This window comes from Prorops nasuta, unplaced genomic scaffold, assembly GCF_024137725.1.
Source record: "Prorops nasuta isolate Cenicafe-Biocafe unplaced genomic scaffold, Cenicafe_Pnas_1.2 PNAS00148, whole genome shotgun sequence".
NCBI classification, from domain to species: Eukaryota; Metazoa; Arthropoda; class Insecta; order Hymenoptera; family Bethylidae; genus Prorops; species Prorops nasuta.
Genome location: NW_027116944.1, coordinates 26060 through 32528, shown reverse-complemented (window position 1 = coordinate 32528; position 6469 = coordinate 26060).

Sequence of the window (6469 nt, the reverse complement as noted above, 5' to 3'; positions counted from 1 at the left end):
AAAGCCTCGCTCGCGAGCCGACCCGTCCAACCAGCGGCTAAGTCCAACGCGGCGCATTGCTTTCGGCCGGCGGACGCAAACGCCTCGCTCGCGAGCCGACCCCTCCAACCAGCGGCTAAGTCCAACGCGGCGCATTGCTTTCGGCCGGCGGACGCGAAAGCCTCGCTCGCGAGCCGACCCGTCCAACCAGCGGCTAAGTCCAACGCGGCGCATTGCTTTTGGCCGGCGGACGCGAACGCCTCGCTCGCGAGCCGACCCGTCCAACCAGCGGCTAAGTCCAACGCGGTGCATTGCTTTCGGCCGGCGGACGCGAACGCCTCGCTCGCGAGCCGACCCGTCCAAACAGCGGCTAAGTCCAACGCGGCGCATTGCTTTTGGCCGGCGGACCCGAACGCCTCGCTCGCGAGCCGACCCGTCCAACCAGCGGCTAAGTCCAACGCGGCGCATTGCTTTTGGCCGGCAGACCCGAACGCCTCGCTCGCGAGCCGACCCGTCCAACCAGCGGCTAAGTCCAACGCGGCGCATTGCTTTCGGCCGTCGGACCCGAACGCCTCGCTCGCGAGCCGACTCGTCCAAACAGCGGCTAAGTCCAACGCGGCGCATTGCTTTTGGCCGGCGGACGCGAACGCCTCGCTCGCGAGCCGACCCGTCCAACCAGCGGCTAAGTCCAACGCGGCGCATTGCTTTTGGCCGGCGGACGCGAATGCCTCGCTCGCGAGCCGACCCGTCCAACCAGCGGCTAAGTCCAACGCGGCGCGTTGCTTTTGGCCGGCGGACGCGAACGCCTCGCTCGCGAGCCGACCCCTCCAACCAGCGGCTAAGTCCAACGCGGCGCATTGCTTTCGGCCGTCGGACCCGAACGCCTCGCTCGCGAGCCGACCCGTCCAACCAGCGGCTAAGTCCAACGCCGCGCATTGCTTTCGGCCGTCGGACCCGAACGCCTCGCTCGCGAGCCGACCCGTCCAACCAGCGGCTAAGTCCAACGCGGCGCATTGCTTTTGGCCGGCGGACCCGAACGCTTCGCTCGCGAGCCGACCCGTCCAACCAGCGGCTAAGTCCAACGCGGCGCATTGCTTTCGGCCGTCGGACCCGAACGCCTCGCTCGCGAGCCGACCCGTCCAACCAGCGGCTAAGTCCAACGCGGCGCATTGCTTTTGGCCGGCGGACCCGAACGCCTCGCTCGCGAGCCGACCCGTCCAACCAGCGGCTAAGTCCAACGCGGCGCATTGCTTTCGGCCGTCGGACCCGAACGCCTCGCTCGCGAGCCGACCCGTCCAACCAGCGGCTAAGTCCAACGCGGCGCATTGCTTTCGGCCGTCGGACCCGAACGCCTCGCTCGCGAGCGACCCGTCCAACCAGCGGCTAAGTCCAACGCGGCGCATTGCTTTTGGCCGGCGGACGCGAACGCCTCGCTCGCGAGCCGACCCGTCCAACCAGCGGCTAAGTCCAGCGCGGTGCATTGCTTTCGGCCGGCGGACGCGAACGCCTCGCTCGCGAGCCGACCCGTCCAAACAGCGGCTAAGTCCAACGCGGCGCATTGCTTTCGGCCGTCGGACCCGAACGCCTCGCTCGCGAGCCGACCCCTCCAACCAGCGGCTAAGTCCAACGCGGCGCATTGCTTTTGGCCGGCGGACGCGAACGCCTCGCTCGCGAGCCGACCCGTCCAACCAGCGGCTAAGTCCAACGCGGTGCATTGCTTTCGGCCGGCGGACGCGAACGCCTCGCTCGCGAGCCGACCCGTCCAACCAGCGGCTAAGTCCAACGCGGCGCATTGCTTTTGGCCGGCGGACCCGAACGCCTCGCTCGCGAGCCGACCCGTCCAACCAGCGGCTAAGTCCAACGCGGCGCATTGCTTTCGGCCGGCGGACGCAAACGCCTCGCTCGCGAGCCGACCCCTCCAACCAGCGGCTAAGTCCAACGCGGCGCATTGCTTTCGGCCGGCGGACGCGAAAGCCTCGCTCGCGAGCCGACCCGTCCAACCAGCGGCTAAGTCCAACGCGGCGCATTGCTTTCGGCCGACGGACCCGAACGCCTCGCTCGCGAGCCGACCCCTCCAACCAGCGGCTAAGTCCAACGCGGCGCATTGCTTTCGGCCGGCGGACGCAAACGCCTCGCTCGCGAGCCGACCCCTCCAACCAGCGGCTAAGTCCAACGCGGCGCATTGCTTTCGGCCGGCGGACGCGAAAGCCTCGCTCGCGAGCCGACCCGTCCAACCAGCGGCTAAGTCCAACGCGGCGCATTGCTTTCGGCCGACGGACCCGAACGCCTCGCTCGCGAGCCGACCCCTCCAACCAGCGGCTAAGTCCAACGCGGCGCATTGCTTTCGGCCGGCGGACGCAAACGCCTCGCTCGCGAGCCGACCCCTCCAACCAGCGGCTAAGTCCAACGCGGCGCATTGCTTTCGGCCGGCGGACGCGAAAGCCTCGCTCGCGAGCCGACCCGTCCAACCAGCGGCTAAGTCCAACGCGGCGCATTGCTTTCGGCCGACGGACCCGAACGCCTCGCTCGCGAGCCGACCCCTCCAACCAGCGGCTAAGTCCAACGCGGCGCATTGCTTTCGGCCGGCGGACGCGAAAGCCTCGCTCGCGAGCCGACCCGTCCAACCAGCGGCTAAGTCCAACGCGGCGCATTGCTTTCGGCCGGCGGACGCAAACGCCTCGCTCGCGAGCCGACCCCTCCAACCAGCGGCTAAGTCCAACGCGGCGCATTGCTTTCGGCCGGCGGACGCGAAAGCCTCGCTCGCGAGCCGACCCGTCCAACCAGCGGCTAAGTCCAACGCGGCGCATTGCTTTTGGCCGGCGGACGCGAACGCCTCGCTCGCGAGCCGACCCGTCCAACCAGCGGCTAAGTCCAACGCGGTGCATTGCTTTCGGCCGGCGGACGCGAACGCCTCGCTCGCGAGCCGACCCGTCCAAACAGCGGCTAAGTCCAACGCGGCGCATTGCTTTTGGCCGGCGGACCCGAACGCCTCGCTCGCGAGCCGACCCGTCCAACCAGCGGCTAAGTCCAACGCGGCGCATTGCTTTTGGCCGGCAGACCCGAACGCCTCGCTCGCGAGCCGACCCGTCCAACCAGCGGCTAAGTCCAACGCGGCGCATTGCTTTCGGCCGTCGGACCCGAACGCCTCGCTCGCGAGCCGACTCGTCCAAACAGCGGCTAAGTCCAACGCGGCGCATTGCTTTTGGCCGGCGGACGCGAACGCCTCGCTCGCGAGCCGACCCGTCCAACCAGCGGCTAAGTCCAACGCGGCGCATTGCTTTTGGCCGGCGGACGCGAATGCCTCGCTCGCGAGCCGACCCGTCCAACCAGCGGCTAAGTCCAACGCGGCGCGTTGCTTTTGGCCGGCGGACGCGAACGCCTCGCTCGCGAGCCGACCCCTCCAACCAGCGGCTAAGTCCAACGCGGCGCATTGCTTTCGGCCGTCGGACCCGAACGCCTCGCTCGCGAGCCGACCCGTCCAACCAGCGGCTAAGTCCAACGCGGCGCATTGCTTTCGGCCGTCGGACCCGAACGCCTCGCTCGCGAGCCGACCCGTCCAACCAGCGGCTAAGTCCAACGCGGCGCATTGCTTTTGGCCGGCGGACCCGAACGCTTCGCTCGCGAGCCGACCCGTCCAACCAGCGGCTAAGTCCAACGCGGCGCATTGCTTTCGGCCGTCGGACCCGAACGCCTCGCTCGCGAGCCGACCCGTCCAACCAGCGGCTAAGTCCAACGCGGCGCATTGCTTTTGGCCGGCGGACCCGAACGCCTCGCTCGCGAGCCGACCCGTCCAACCAGCGGCTAAGTCCAACGCGGCGCATTGCTTTCGGCCGTCGGACCCGAACGCCTCGCTCGCGAGCCGACCCGTCCAACCAGCGGCTAAGTCCAACGCGGCGCATTGCTTTCGGCCGTCGGACCCGAACGCCTCGCTCGCGAGCGACCCGTCCAACCAGCGGCTAAGTCCAACGCGGCGCATTGCTTTTGGCCGGCGGACGCGAACGCCTCGCTCGCGAGCCGACCCGTCCAACCAGCGGCTAAGTCCAACGCGGTGCATTGCTTTCGGCCGGCGGACGCGAAAGCCTCGCTCGCGAGCCGACCCGTCCAACCAGCGGCTAAGTCCAACGCGGCGCATTGCTTTCGGCCGACGGACCCGAACGCCTCGCTCGCGAGCCGACCCCTCCAACCAGCGGCTAAGTCCAACGCGGCGCATTGCTTTCGGCCGGCGGACGCGAAAGCCTCGCTCGCGAGCCGACCCGTCCAACCAGCGGCTAAGTCCAACGCGGCGCATTGCTTTCGGCCGGCGGACGCAAACGCCTCGCTCGCGAGCCGACCCCTCCAACCAGCGGCTAAGTCCAACGCGGCGCATTGCTTTCGGCCGGCGGACGCGAAAGCCTCGCTCGCGAGCCGACCCGTCCAACCAGCGGCTAAGTCCAACGCGGCGCATTGCTTTCGGCCGTCGGACCCGAACGCCTCGCTCGCGAGCCGACCCGTCCAACCAGCGGCTAAGTCCAACGCGGCGCATTGCTTTCGGCCGTCGGACCCGAACGCCTCGCTCGCGAGCCGACCCGTCCAACCAGCGGCTAAGTCCAACGCGGCGCATTGCTTTTGGCCGGCGGACCCGAACGCCTCGCTCGCGAGCCGACCCGTCCAACCAGCGGCTAAGTCCAACGCGGCGCATTGCTTTCGGCCGTCGGACCCGAACGCCTCGCTCGCGAGCCGACCCGTCCAACCAGCGGCTAAGTCCAACGCGGCGCATTGCTTTTGGCCGGCGGACGCGAAAGCCTCGCTCGCGAGCCGACCCCTCCAACCAGCGGCTAAGTCCAACGCGGCGCATTGCTTTCGGCCGGCGGACGCAAACGCCTCGCTCGCGAGCCGACCCCTCCAACCAGCGGCTAAGTCCAACGCGGCGCATTGCTTTCGGCCGGCGGACGCGAAAGCCTCGCTCGCGAGCCGACCCGTCCAACCAGCGGCTAAGTCCAACGCGGCGCATTGCTTTCGGCCGACGGACCCGAACGCCTCGCTCGCGAGCCGACCCCTCCAACCAGCGGCTAAGTCCAACGCGGCGCATTGCTTTCGGCCGGCGGACGCGAAAGCCTCGCTCGCGAGCCGACCCGTCCAACCAGCGGCTAAGTCCAACGCGGCGCATTGCTTTCGGCCGGCGGACGCAAACGCCTCGCTCGCGAGCCGACCCCTCCAACCAGCGGCTAAGTCCAACGCGGCGCATTGCTTTCGGCCGGCGGACGCGAAAGCCTCGCTCGCGAGCCGACCCGTCCAACCAGCGGCTAAGTCCAACGCGGCGCATTGCTTTCGGCCGACGGACCCGAACGCCTCGCTCGCGAGCCGACCCCTCCAACCAGCGGCTAAGTCCAACGCGGCGCATTGCTTTCGGCCGGCGGACGCGAAAGCCTCGCTCGCGAGCCGACCCGTCCAACCAGCGGCTAAGTCCAACGCGGCGCATTGCTTTCGGCCGGCGGACGCAAACGCCTCGCTCGCGAGCCGACCCCTCCAACCAGCGGCTAAGTCCAACGCGGCGCATTGCTTTTGGCCGGCGGACGCGAATGCCTCGCTCGCGAGCCGACCCGTCCAACCAGCGGCTAAGTCCAACGCGGCGCGTTGCTTTTGGCCGGCGGACGCGAACGCCTCGCTCGCGAGCCGACCCCTCCAACCAGCGGCTAAGTCCAACGCGGCGCATTGCTTTCGGCCGTCGGACCCGAACGCCTCGCTCGCGAGCCGACCCGTCCAACCAGCGGCTAAGTCCAACGCGGCGCATTGCTTTCGGCCGTCGGACCCGAACGCCTCGCTCGCGAGCCGACCCGTCCAACCAGCGGCTAAGTCCAACGCGGCGCATTGCTTTTGGCCGGCGGACCCGAACGCTTCGCTCGCGAGCCGACCCGTCCAACCAGCGGCTAAGTCCAACGCGGCGCATTGCTTTCGGCCGTCGGACCCGAACGCCTCGCTCGCGAGCCGACCCGTCCAACCAGCGGCTAAGTCCAACGCGGCGCATTGCTTTTGGCCGGCGGACCCGAACGCCTCGCTCGCGAGCCGACCCGTCCAACCAGCGGCTAAGTCCAACGCGGCGCATTGCTTTCGGCCGACGGACCCGAACGCCTCGCTCGCGAGCCGACCCCTCCAACCAGCGGCTAAGTCCAACGCGGCGCATTGCTTTCGGCCGGCGGACGCGAAAGCCTCGCTCGCGAGCCGACCCGTCCAACCAGCGGCTAAGTCCAACGCGGCGCATTGCTTTCGGCCGGCGGACGCAAACGCCTCGCTCGCGAGCCGACCCCTCCAACCAGCGGCTAAGTCCAACGCGGCGCATTGCTTTCGGCCGGCGGACGCGAAAGCCTCGCTCGCGAGCCGACCCGTCCAACCAGCGGCTAAGTCCAACGCGGCGCATTGCTTTCGGCCGACGGACCCGAACGCCTCGCTCGCGAGCCGACCCCTCCAACCAGCGGCTAAGTCCAACGCGGCGCATTGCTTTCGGCCGGCGGAC